General features: G+C 44.9%; 2 long non-coding RNA genes across 5 annotated transcripts in view; one reads left to right on the plus strand and one right to left on the minus strand.

The window, feature by feature from the left end:
• Window positions 1–4,965, minus strand: part of LOC309383105 — a 123,720-nt gene extending 118,755 nt beyond the window's left edge. For 2 of the 4 annotated variants that reach the window (XR_014173758.1, XR_014173759.1), the window contains exon 1: window positions 3,907–4,009. This is a non-coding gene — a long non-coding RNA (uncharacterized lncRNA). Of the gene's footprint in view, window positions 1–3,906; window positions 4,010–4,073 lie in introns of those variants that run through there. The other 2 variants (XR_014173756.1, XR_014173757.1) reach the window with 2 other exon arrangements.
• The window catches only part of LOC309383106, a 44,481-nt gene continuing 33,489 nt past the window's right edge, over window positions 2,890–13,881 (plus strand). The window contains exon 1 of the long non-coding RNA XR_014173762.1: window positions 2,890–3,099. This is a non-coding gene — a long non-coding RNA (uncharacterized lncRNA). The remainder of the gene's footprint in view (window positions 3,100–13,881) is intronic.

Consider the following 13,881-nt stretch of genomic DNA (forward strand, 5'->3'; position numbering starts at 1 on the left):
TCTCGAACCGCCGAGCTTTTAAAGAGACCTCCTCGCCTCTTCTCTCTCTCCCGTTCCCGGCACGGCGCCCAGTTCATCTCAACGCGGCGACCTCACGGAGTCCAAAGCAACCTTTCCCGCTCCCCCCCCCCCGAAGAAATCGGTGTTTGCCAACCCAAAATAAAGCTGCGATCCTAAACGTTCCTTCCTGGGAATAAGGCTGCAGCTACTTAGGCCCAAATATGATTGACCTGGGAAAGAGAACGAGCAACAGCACAGGATCGCGCTGCGTGTTAGGTCCTTAAATATCACCTTGCCCCTGCAAGCCTATTCTTGTCTACTCAGAAATAACGTCCGTTGGTCTTAATGGGGCTTGCTGCACTGCCGCAGGTAAGAGCCTAAAAGCGTGAGGGCCACGGCACTCAAGACAAAATCCCTCCTGAAGAATCGAGCACTCTTGGCCGAGGGGTAAAAAATCCTCCCTCGGAATCTACCCGAAGTGAACCCTATAGATTTCAATGAATCTCACTCCCAGGTAGAGTAACAGGTTCTATACACCTCTCGGCTTGAAGTGTCGGGAGGCTGGAGCATCACTGGATGCGTCCTTCCGATTTTATTAAGCGTGCAAATTTTTTAACCACCCTGGACTTTTGCAGCGCCGAAGCAGAATATATGAATACTTCGCGCAGCATTTCGTCCTGAAACAAATAGGGGATCGAGGGTGCCTGGCGCCTGTCCTGAAGCGACTTGAACAAGCTTCATGCGCTTCTAAACATAAACGAGCTGCCGGTCCCCCTCCCGGAGTTAGAAGTGGAGGAGTTCAGCTTCTCCATCAACCCGGGACTAGGGCTTTGGGGAGGGGTGGGAGCGGGGCTGAGCAGGGGGCCGAAAGGAAACGGGGGCAGGACGGGTTTGAAATGATTCAGGGAGAAAAAAAACCCCTTCTTATCTCCACCAAACGCGGTGGTTCAAGACATAGCTCAGCTGGAGTTTGAAAATCCTATTCGCGAGCGCCCCGGGAGAAGAGCGAGACATAAGAGCGGCGGGAAGGAGGCGGGGGCGGCAACCGAGTCATCTGAGGATAAAGTCCTTATAATCCCAGGCAGAGCTACGTATGCGCTCGGCCGGCCTCCTTTCTCCCGCTTCGCAAGCAAGGGCGGTCCGAGGCTGCAACGCCGCTGAGTCAATTTTTCTCTCCCTGCGGAGCAAGCCAGGACTCTTGACACTCTGCATTATTTCTCAAGCTTATTGTTGATTAACTCCTTGCAAGTAAGCATTGTCCCAACAGAAGGGGGGCAATTCTCCTCACCTATGGGCCTGGGGGGGGGGCGGCGGCGGCGGAGCGGAGGCGGAGTCTGTCTCAGGAAACTAAAGGAACGGTTAAAAAAACCTAAGAATCTATCCTTGAAACTGGACAGGTTACTATACTGGGTCTATAGGTGTTTTGATTCTGTTTACTTAGCAATGGGACTCATTGGACTCAATGGGGCTTTGAGTAGACATGTGCAGGAACAGGGATGGGATATACTCCGTATAATTCAATTTAGAATCATAGATCCCTGCTGGATGGTTATTGAAGTTTATTTTATGTCTATCTACACATACATGTATTCGATTTATAACCCAATGGCCAAATGCAATGCCCTGGATACAGTGGTTGCAATCCTATGCATAGGGTTCCATGTTTATGGGGATGCGGAATGCACACTAATATTCTTTATTGCCAAATGGTCTGTAGGAGTTGGGGAGGATATTCACCTCTTAATGGTACTGCCAAAATTAGAGCAAGGCATATTAATGCAAGCTGTCCTGTAGTGGAAGGTTGCTGATGAGAGTTTGGGTTACAGAAAAAAGTTGTGTGCTCTTGAGCAAGGCGGTGGGGGTGGGGTTTCTTGTGCTCTCTGAGACTGGTTGTTTTCTTGCAGCAGCGCTGATGATGTTACTTAAATTGGGTATTGAAACGTCTGCAAAAAAACAAGCTCAGAGAGCATCAAGGACCCCTCATTTCAACCCTGAGCTGCATATATATATATTTATTAGTATTCTTAAATAAATTAATAACTTTGAAGCTGCAGCTAAAAATTGTTAAGCCAGGCTTCACTAGCCATCACTAAAAGTCATGGGATTTAGGAGTGCCATTCGTCTTTGACCACATGATCAAGATCCAGGACATGTCTGGCTTTTCTCATGCTTCTCTTTATTATGCCTAATAAATGTCTTTAATTTTTCACTACAGAAAGACCTTTATCCCTCCTTATAAACTCCTGTTGAGTTTGATTCTCTTGGGGAAGAGTTGGCGCACCCATGTCCCTATAATTTCAAATCTTTTTGCTTCACTGTCTCTACTGAGCCTGTTTGCCTGCTGAAGTTCTTGCAGCAGCAGGAAGATATTAACATTAATAATTTTAATTAGGGAGAAAACTGGCCAAGCAAGTACGGTACCACCTGACGATTCAAATCATGGCTGCACCAGGTTCACCTTATTCTAGGTTGTAAGAATCAGGTCGCCCACTAGGTGACAGCAAAAATACAAGGAAAAAAAAACTCCTTGTAGGCATCCAAGATTCACAGGCTAGACTAGGGCCTAGGCCCACTTTAACTGGCCACTTACACCCCCCCAAAAATGGTCCTATGCCACTTGCTTCCTGTTGGAACCAGGATATTTACTTATGAGCAAAATTAACCCCTTGGGTTGCTTCCTACAGGCTTTCTTGATTTCCTTATCATCCCATCTATCTATTTCCCCAGTATCAAACCTTAGATTAAGGGAAAGCACCATTCCCACTGAAAGGGCTACACAAAAGGTTAGAAATATCCATCAGTTCCAAATTGCCCCCACGGCCACTCTTCATTATCCAGCATCCCTGATCTGGTGCTCCGTGTGTAGATGACTGCTGGGATTGCGTCACTTTCTCCGGTAAAACGGCGCTTAACACGACGCGCCAGCGCTCAAAAGACAAGCCGGAAGAGACTGGAAGTCGAGCCACAGTCGGGAGGATCTTGGAACCGGCTGTTCCAATGACTCGCAGTTAAGCAGGTGGAAGTCGAAGCACGCGAAATGAGCGGAGGCAGCCGAGAGAGGAGGAGCCCAAAGTCTCGCGAAAGGGAAACGCACAAAGGGCAAGTTTGGCACAATTACCCGGCGGGAGAAAAAAAAAAAAGGGGGGGGGAGGCCGGGGCTCCTCAAGAAACCTCTTCGAGGGTGGGTGGGTGGGTGTGCGCTCTCGGAGCGCCAAACGGCACGAACAGGCAACAGTAGCGACTTCCGCGGAAAGGGCAGGCGAGGGCACCGCTCGCTTTGACGCCTGCCACCCCACCCCTTCCGTCGCTCCAGCCGCTTCGGTCCTCCCTCCCTCCCTCCCTCCCTTTCTTCATGGCTGATCGGGGATAAGCTTGGTTAGATCACTAGGTAATAATTACACCTTCGGCCAAGGGAATGCGGGCTGTTCCACACTGACGCAGGGTGACCAGAGGGCCCTCATTTCTCGAAACAGACTCGTTTACACCGGGAACAAAGCGGGCGTACCAGCCCCCCCCTCTCCGCCTCTACATTCCTCCTCCCCGGAGGAGAAGCAAAAAACACCGGCGCGCTCGTTTGCGTGGCTCAGGCTTTGCTTTCCTGGCCCGGGGGGGAGTGGGGGAGAAGAAGAGAAGAGGGGGAAGTGTTCCTTCTTTAAATCCGGTTTCCATTCACTTTCAGCAGGAGTCTGGCCCAGAGCCTAATCGAAAAGTGGCGGAAAGCGTCCCGCGGAGGGGGCCAGGGCTCGAAGCTCTCCACCACCGAGCCCCAGGCCTTCTTTCTCCTCCTTTCACCTTTCGGCTCCCGCTCACTTGAAAGCCGGGGGCCCCCGATGGCCAGACCTCTGCAGTGTTAACCCTCCCCATAACACACGAGAGCCAGGTGGCAATCCTCTTGCCTTTACTTACTGGGGAAATGCATCTGATTGAGGCCTTCTAAGTAATGTTCTGCGTGGGATCGGGCCGCCTGAGCGCGCCTCCTCGACGCCTCTCGTTTCGAGGGCTCCCCCCCTCCCCCCTCTGTCTGGGTTTGTTACCTCCCCTTAGTTCCTTTGCTTCCCTCGGATTCTTCTTACCTCTCCCGGCTGCCTGTCTTTCTCCCTGCGGAATGATTATTTAGGGCTCCCTCCCTCCCTCCTCCCCACTTCAAACGGGGGGGCGGGGGGGTTGGAAAGGCAAGGCTCGTAGCATCCCTTCCTCTATATGCCTCCAAGGAGGGAGGGGGCGTTTGCCAATCTGCCTCTTTGCCTCGCTCATTCGCTCTTTCCTCTCCCTCCCTCCTTCTCTCCCGTAGCCTTGCGCGCCCCCGGCTCCCTCTGCGGCAGCCAACGAGCCGGGTTCACGCGAGGACAGCGGCAGCTCCCAGCTGAAGCGCGTCTGGCTGGCAAGGGCTCTGGAATAGCGCCGCTGCCGCCGGGTGGCGGAGGCGGAGCCGCCCTTGCCGCTGACTCGTGACGGGCTCCTGAGGCCTCGGATTAGTCGGCCGGCCGCAAGGCAAGCGCGAAGGGCCGGGCTACCGCCGAGCTGGGATGCCGCATCTCTCTCCGGTCAGGTGCCTTAATCTCCACAGTTCCCCAGTGAGAATTTGAACGTAGTCAGAGACTGCATCGTTTCTTCCGTTTCAATGAGCCCGGCTTTAAATATTAGGTGCGTTGTTCTACTCTACACCTTTCTCTGGCGCCATATAGCCTTATTTAAAAAACAACAACTGCCAAACAATATTTCTAATAATCGTTAGAACAATCACAAACTCCCATGTTGAGGATGGGGCTGTAGCAGGCTGCAGAGTTTAAATCCATTGCACACAGCAGAGGCGTCTGTGCCCAAAGCTATCCTGGACAGTATAGTTTCATTCCAGCAGTGAACAGCATCTTTATGGGATCTTTTTCACTGGAGTTGAACACATTGCCACACTCAGTTCCTATCCCAGTAATGGCAAACCTATGGCACGTGTGCTGGAAGTGGCATGCAGAGCCATCTCTCTGGGCTCGCCAGACATTGCCTGTTGCTCTTTTGGGTTCCAGCACACACATGTGCGCAAAGACATGTGGTCTTCGTGTGCATGGGGGCACTGGCATGAATGTGCATGCTGAGAAGCTAAGCTTCTGGTTTCCAGCATGCGCATGCGCGCCAGCCAGCTGGTCTTCAAATCGGAAGATCAGGTGACTGGTGCGCATGCGCACAGCGGAAATTGGAGCTCAGCTTCCCAGCATTCACATGCGCATTGGGGAACTGCTCTTCCGGTTTCTGGTGCTCCTCCCCCCGCTCATGTACTCCCATTTCGGCACTCGGTGCCAAAAAGGTTCACCAACACTGTCCTATCCTAATGCCCAATTGGAATTTGGAGGGAAAATATAAACTAGAATTGTAGTTTATATATCTTAGAAATTAGACTGCAACTGCAATCCATGACATTCTCTTATCTCTGTGCAAATCTGACCATATGAATAATCAGTAATGCCTCAGTGGAAGATGAACTCGAAGATAATGCCAAGGGATTTGCATTGTCTGATACTTTTGTCAAAATGATGACAGCATGTCATGCTGTTTCCTCCATAACTTTTGTATTGCGTGCAACAGTACAATACACCTTGAAAAAAGTGGAGCTTACAGTTGCAATGGTGTGATGCTACTTTTGTCATTTGCCTCCCTGCCCTGCAGACACCTAACTGTTACAGATGTGTTCCAACCCCTGGCTGGCTGCTGGCCACTGTGACTTTTACCACTTTCTACTGACTGCTGTATGAGAACCTGGATTCCTGGCTTCTGTTGCTTCCTTTTCCTTGTTTGAAGTGGGAAGGAATATCTGTTTCCCTGGGAATCAGTGTATCACAGTGGTGGTCAATACACTCATTGTAAACCTACTGCCTGTTGTACTTTAGTGTTAAATATAGTAATGATCCTGTATACTTGGGAGCATTATGTACAGTTGGAATAGTTACACTATCCAATCACTCAGCTGAGTAGTCAAATGAATTTTAAATGGAAAAGTTTCTGTCCGGTTGCCTAAAATAAGCCTTTTCAAACCCGGTGCCTTTCCTAACACCAGTGCAGAGTAGCATTTTGGGAGCTGTAATTCTAACATAACTGGAAAAAGGTTGTTTTGGAAAAGCTGATTGCAACACTCCTCCCAGTTTTTATGTACTTTCCCTTTAAATAAAAGTGGCAATGAGTCATGGTGGCGCAGTAGTTAGAGTGCAGTACTGCAGGCTACTGCTACTGACTGCCAGCTGCCTGCAATTTGGCAGTTCATGTCTCACCAGGCTCAAGGTTGACACAGCCTTCCATCCTTCCGAGATGGGTAAAATGAAGACCAAGATTATTGGGGGCAATATGCTGACTCTGTAAACTGCTTAGAGAGGGCTGTAAAGCACTATAAAGCTGTATATAAGTCTAAGTGCTATTGCTATTGCTAATTCAGGGCTGGCCAGAAGTATTTCTGAGGTCTGATTCTTACATGTTCTTCCCTCTTAAGTTATACAAGAATACAAATTGCACAAACTTATATGTCATAGAAAAACAAAGGGAGACTTTCTTTGTGTAATGCACTGTTGTTAGAGGTTTCCCATGCATGGATTCAAAACTATTGGGGGATTTAATTGAAATGACAATTATGCAAGACTGAACTGATAGCAGTAAAGTTCTGATACCGAAATATGAAATCCAGAATAACATTCCAGAGATGAAGAGTCCTTCAGACTTCCAACAATACTCATTGTTATGATTGGATTCCAAATCCCTTAAAAACAGACCAGGGCAATGGGGAGATTAGAAGGAAAGATGATAAAACAATACTGATCATGCCAACTGTGGAATGAAACCCACTGCTATATAATGAAGACCAAAAGCTTTAAGAGAAGGCTTTTTTTAAAAAGTCATTATTCAGTAACAATGTAATCAATCATCTTGTTTGCTGTGGCAAGCTGGGAACAGGATTATTTTCTTTGTTCCTTTTGGCATCAAGAAGATTCTTACTGAATGAACAATAAGATGTCCAGATAAGGGCCATATCATGTGTTCGGCATAGATATAGGTATCCGGACCCCGGTGGAAGCTGCTTGCTGCAAAAGCAGCTCCAGGAGGTAGGATTTGGAACAGGATATTAGCAAGAGTGAAAAGTGAGTTAATTCGTCTTCTACCCGCCACATGTTATTGTAACTGTCTCTCCATGTTCCAGGATACTAGGCATCTGTTTTCTTTCAAAGATGAATTTGAGGCATGATTTACCTTAACTGTTTCAAAGATAATTTCAGTTCTCTATTTTTCATTGTTTTTATGAATAGGCAATTAAGAAAACAAAGACAATATAGGTATGTGGTTGTATATAAGTGGATGTGGGGCGTATCGATTACTTTTATAAAGCCAGGCCTATAAAAAGGAAAGTTCTAAGTATAAAGACATTTTTATTGACAATTTATTCTTTGATGCTCTAGATCTCAAATATTCACCTGGTAAAATTGAAGTTTACACATCAAGGTTAAATGAGTTCCTCATAATTTGCATACATGAAATAGCAAGGCAGAAAGAAGACCTAAAAGATTAAAAAATAAAACTAAAAATAAAGTTCCTGTTTGGATTTATGTTTGGTGTATTACTGGCAAGTTATCCATTTCTAGCAAGCTGTAAAAGATGTGGGAACAATGGCTTTATATAAGACAGTCTGCCAAATAATATTACAAAATATAATTAGTCACTAGAACAACTAGTTCCTGTGCTAGGATAATAGTGGAAGTTTGAGATAAATTCAGAAAGATACCTAGTCTGTTCATAGAGATCCTGGAGCACCGGAGAACTACCAGAGGACTGGAAAAGAGCTGATGTGGTTCCCATCTTCAAAAAAAGGGGGAAAAAAGAACCAGGAAACTACAGAGCTATCAGCCTGACCTCAATACCAGGAAAGATTCTGGAAAAGATAATCAAGCAACGAATTAGCGAACACCTAGAAGCAAACAAAGTAATAGCCAAAAGCCAACATGGGTTTGTCAAAAACAGATCATGCCAGACTAACCTTATTGCATTCTTTGACAAAGTGACAAAATTAGTGGACCAAAGGAATGCCGTCGATATAGTTTACTTGGACTTCAGTAAGGCATTTGATAAGGTAGACCATAACCTACTACTAGATAAAGTAGAAGAATGTGGGTTGGACAGCATCACCACCAGATGGATTCGTAACTGGCTGACCAACCGCACTCAACGTGTAGTCCTCAATGGAACTGCATCTACATGGAGGGAGGTATGCAGTGGAGTACCCCAAGGCTCTGTTTTGGGCCCAGTACTCTTCAACATCTTCATCAATGATTTGGATGAGGGAATAAATGGGGAACTCATCAAATTTGCAGATGACACCAAGCTGGCAGGAATAGCCAACACTCCAGAAGACAGGCTAAAGATACAGAAGGATCTTGACAAACTTGAACATTGGGACTATCTAATAAAATGAAATTCAATGGTGAAAAGAGTAAGGTTCTACATTTAGGCAACAAAAATGAAATGCACAGGTACAGTATAGGTCAGTGATGGCGAACCTTTTTCGCCTCGTGTGCCAAAAGCACATATGTGTGCGCTATCACACGAACTCGAGTGCTGACCCACATAACTTAATGCCCCCCCTCACCTGTGTGGACCGCGCATTTTTGCGCAAGGCTTCCTCGCCACTCCCTGCTCTGGCTGCTTCCCCTTGGATAACACCCAGTGAGGGGAGAAGTTGCTCTGCCACAAACGGGCAGAGATTGGGGTGGGGGTGGGGGGATGCTCAAGTGTGCTCCTGTGTCAAAAAACCTTCCCTTATCATTCTCCTGTGTAAAGATTGGGCCCTTTTTACTATGGCAGGTGTGAGTCCAGTTGCTAAATTCTCCCCTTCTATTAAAGAGGATCCTGGGCACTACAGTCAATAGACAAATGAGGAAGGGAGCTGCTGGCACAGGGGAAAGAAAAGCATCAAGAAAAGAAGAAAAAGCAGCTTTTTCCCCTCAAGGTGGCTGTTCTGTTTCCCCCCCTCCCCTCTGCTAGCACAGAGGATCCTGCCTGGTTGCTGCAATCCAAAGAGAAAGGAGGAAGAGAGCAATCTGCATGAGGGAAAGACAAGCAACAAGGAAAGAAGAAAAAGCAGATTTTTTCCCTCAAGGTGGCTGCTCTGTTGCCCTTTTCTCCATTTCAGCACCACTCCATGGAGCCTGCCCCACCCCCCATCGCCCAGGTCCTCGCTTCTCCCAAGCATTTCTTTGCCTATTTAATTTCCCCTAGCATTTTTCCATCGTGTTTCTTGCCGTTTTGGACAGGAAAACAAAGTTTGTGGGACTAAAAAAACCTCCTTTCAATCAATCAATTCCAACTTTGCGAGATCTCTTTCCCCCCGCCCCAAGTTGTAATTGATTGAAGTTTTGTTTTAGTCCCACAAACCTTGTTTCTCTGCACACACTGGCAAGAAATGTGATGGAGCTGGAAATCAGGTAGGCAAAGAAATGTTTGGGGGAAGCGAGGACCTGGGCGATGGTGGGTGGGGCAACCTCGATGCCCTAGCACTGAAATGGAGAAAAGGGCAACAGAGCAGCCATGTTGAGGGAAAAAAGCCTCTTTTCTTGCCGCTTGTCTTCTCCCCCTCCCCCCTGCTGGCAACTCTCCTGATTTCCCTGCGGATTCAAGCGATCGGGCAGGATCCTTTTTAGTAGCAGGGGAGGAGGGGGAAACAGAGCAGCCAGCTCGAGTGAAAGAAGCCTCTTTCCTTGCCGCTTGTCTTCTCCCCCTCCCCCCTGCTGGCAACTCTCATTTCCCTGCGGATTCAAGCGATCGGGCAGGATCCTTTTTAGTAGCAGGGGAGGGAGGGGGGAACAGAGCAGCCAGCATGAGTGAAAGAAGCCTCTTGCCGCTTGTCTCCCCCCCCCCCCCCCCCGTTCCAGCAGCTCTCTCCTCATTTCTGGTTTGCATTGGGCTGTTTTTCGCCCTTTGGAGGCTTCAGGGAATCCTCCGGAGATTTAAAAAAAAACTATCGAAAAATCAGCTGGCCAGCGGGCGCATGCGCACTGCAGCTGACAGGGCAATGCCTCGCGTGCCCTCAGAAATGGCTCTGCGTGCCGCCTGTGGCACGCGTGCCATAGGTTCGCCGTCACGGGTATAGGTGGTACCTTGCTCAGCAGTAGTAACTGTAAAAGGGATCTTGGAGTCCTAGTGGACAACCATTTAAATATGAGGCAGCAGTGTGCAGCAGCTGCCAAAAAAGCCAACACAGTTCTAGGCTGCATCAACAGAGGGATAGAATCAAGATCACGTGAAGTGTTAATACCACTTAATAATGCCTTGGTAAGGCCACACTTGGAATACTGCATTCAGTTTTGGTCACCACAATGTAGAAAAGATGTGGAGACTCTAGAAAGAGTGCAGAGAAGAGCAACAAAGATGATTAGGGGACTGGAGACTAAAACATAGGAAGAACGGTTGCGAACTGGGTATGTTTAGCTTAAGAGAAAGAAGGACTAGGGGAGACATGATAGCAGTGTTCCAATATTTCAGGGGTTGCCACAAAGAAGAGGGAGTCAAACTATTCTCCAGGGCACCTGATGGTAGAACAAGAAGCAATGGGTGGAAACTAATCAAGGAGAGAAGCAACTTAGAACTGAGGAGAAATTTCCTGACAGTTAGAACAATTAATCAGTGGAACAGCTTGCCTCCAGAAGTTGTGAATGCCCCAACACTGGAAGTCTTTAAGAAGATGTTGGATAGCCATTTGTCTGAAACGGTATAGGGTTTCCTGCCTAGGCAGGGGTTTGGACTAGAAGACCTCCAAGGTCCCTTCCAACTCTGCTATTGTATTGTATATCTCAGCCTCATTTACATATAAGATGTTATTATATCAGATATTCCAGCTTGGAGTAAATGCAGTATCACTATCAAAAGAAGTAATTCTGTTTTATGGCTAAATACAAGCTTAAAATTGGACTCCCTCTTCTTTATATCTGATTCACATCAGATCAAGTTTGCAAAAGAAATATTATTGCCTAGGTTAGCTCGGTATTCGTACATTACAGGCTAAGAAATCTAAAACTCTCCCAATGCACAATTTAGAAAAATGACTCTAATTGGATTCATCAGGTGAAACCTTCACTGAGAATGCAGAAAAAAGTGATTGTGGAAAATGTAAGACGGTACAAGTGATGAAATGCACATTATGATATTGTGGTGGGAATGTTATCCCTTGACGTAAGTTTAAAAGAGTGAGAAATTGCATTGTAATGTCACAAAGCACTTTTCCTCATGTTGCAATCACACTTATGGAATGCTAAGAGTTGAGCTGGACTCCAGTTGGAGCAGCCCAGAAGCCTAATATTCCATTCACCCAAGAAAGAAAGAAAAAAGTAAGTCTTATAAACAGGGCAGTTTAAAGAAAATGAAAGGCAAGACAGTAAATGGAGACCCCCAAAAAGTTAGCCTTGCTACCTCAAAATGATTCTGATATAGATTATGATAATCAATTATCAATATATATATATATTATTTATTATATACAGATTAGATGATAAAACTCTTGCCATCTCAGACAGCCTCAACTCCCACCCTTAGCATTCTCAATAAATGGAAGTGAAACTACACATTATATATTCCACTTTGATGATTTCTTTCTAAGGGGCAAAGATACAGAAATATTTAAAATCAAACGCAGTCTATAAGACCCCCAAAAGTGTTTGGTAGTTACACAATTTAATTCACTGACTTCAAACTTGAGTCCATGTTTCAGTTTGCAAATCTGCTTTGGTGGGATGAATGATAAGTGCATTGTCAAAATGAAGCACAGTGGTACAAAGTCCTGTTACTCAGTGGTCCAAAGTCTTCCTTTCTGATGAGAGCAATTTTTGCCAAAAGCACCAAAAACTGGTTCAATGACCATGGGATTACTGTGCTTGACTGGCCTCTCCATTCTTCCTCCATACTCTGGGTCCTTGGTTTCCAAATGAGATGCAAAAGTTGCTCTCAACAGAAAAGAGGTCTTTGGACCACTGAGCAACAGGACTTTCTGTGCTTGATTGGCCAGCAAACTCGCCTGACTTGAACCCCATACAAAATCTATGGGGCATTGCCAAGAGAAAGATGAGATACATTAGACTGAACAATGCAGAAGAGCTGAAGGCCGCTATTGAAACATCCTGGTCTTCCATAACACCTCAGCAATGCCAAAGGTTGATAGCTTCCATGCCACACTGCATTGAGGCAGTAATTGCTGCAAAAGGGGCCCAAACCAAGTACTGAGCATGCTTATACTTTTCAGAGGTCCGATATTGTTCTATGTACAATCCTTGTTTTATTGATTGCATGTAATATTCTAATTTTCTGAGATGGTGGATTTGGGGTTTTCATGAGCTGTACTCCATAATCATCACAATTATGACAAATCACGGCTTGAACTATCTTGCTTTGTATGTAATGAGTCTTATTTCATATATTAGTTTCACCTTTTAAGTTGCATTACTGAAATAAATGAACTTTTGCACGATATTCTAATTTTTCAAGTTTCACCTGTATACTGACCATTGCTGCAAGTTGACCTTCTTAAATGTGACTTCAGGTAATTCCACCCTTCAGCCTCTCCTTGCAAGGCTTCTGTCAGCCCTGAATGGGGCGTTACTTGGCTTTCTGACAGTTTCATTTTCTGACTTTCTCTCAGCCTCATCCTTCTGGACATAAATTCTGTGAATTTTCTTAAAGTATGGCACTCAGAATTAGGCACAGTAATCATGGTAGGATCTGAATGCTGCAGAATAAACTAAAACTATTTTGTTATTGGTGATTCAGTAATGATTTCATTATGGCAGCATATGACTAAAATGGCTGTCTTTTATAGCTATATCGTATTTTCCAGCTGTGTTTAGTTTGTGAATTACAATTCTTTGGGCTTAGTCATATAAAATCCAATGTCTATGTGGTAGCCCCTTTTCAAATATTTTGTTTATATGCCAAAAATTTATGCTTAGCCAAACAATCTAATTGAACATAAATGAAATCAGGGCAATAACCATAAAAAGAAATCATCTATCCATCGTCTCTTGCCCGCTTCAATTCTTTAATTGCTATGCTTTTTTTTCTTTTTTCTCTTTTTCCTCCCCCTTTTAGGTAGGTGACATGATTAGAAGTTAGGTAAGATAGAAATAAAACATCTTTTAATAAAGGGTGCTATAATTAAAAGTTAGAATAAGAGATAGAAATAAGAGAAAGGGAGAATATCAATGTATATATATTTTATATAATAAAATAAGAGCAATAACAAGAGAAAACATGGAATAATTGAGTAATGACAGACTGCAACTTAATATAATTATGTACTACTATTAGAAATATATGTTGGTTGAATGTAATAATTATGATTAATTTTATTAGTTTTATTTGTATTAGAATGTATGACACACAGGTGCCACCCTGTTCACCCATTGATATGTTTGGAGTAAAATAAAATAAATAAATAAATAACTTTTTAAAAAAAGAAATGAAATTTTGCGTACGGGAAAGATGATACTTATGTTTTATGTGAGAACCACTGGTGGTATCAGAACAGAAGAAAAATAAGATTTTCATTCCTTTTCTAACATCATATTCCAGCGAAACAGCAAGATGTCAGTCATATGATTTCTCACATTGACTTAAAACTTCTAGTCTGAATAATTGCATAATTAGCTTCTTGCAGAAAGCTAACTGAACATCAGATAATATGGATCAGCTGTAATATATCTTGTCTAGGTGATGAAGAAAGAGTTAAAATTCTCCATTAAGCGTATTAATTTTAACACCAGACATTCTGGCACTTTCTTATTGCAGTATTTGAGGAGACAGCTTTGTTTGCTCACACTTGTCTCTCCTAAAATTCATATCTCAGCAGTAAAATCTATTTTCCCCACTTTA

Source organism: Natrix helvetica, assembly GCF_964273705.1.
Source record: "Natrix helvetica genome assembly, chromosome: 1".
Lineage (NCBI taxonomy): Eukaryota > Metazoa > Chordata > Lepidosauria > Squamata > Natricidae > Natrix > Natrix helvetica.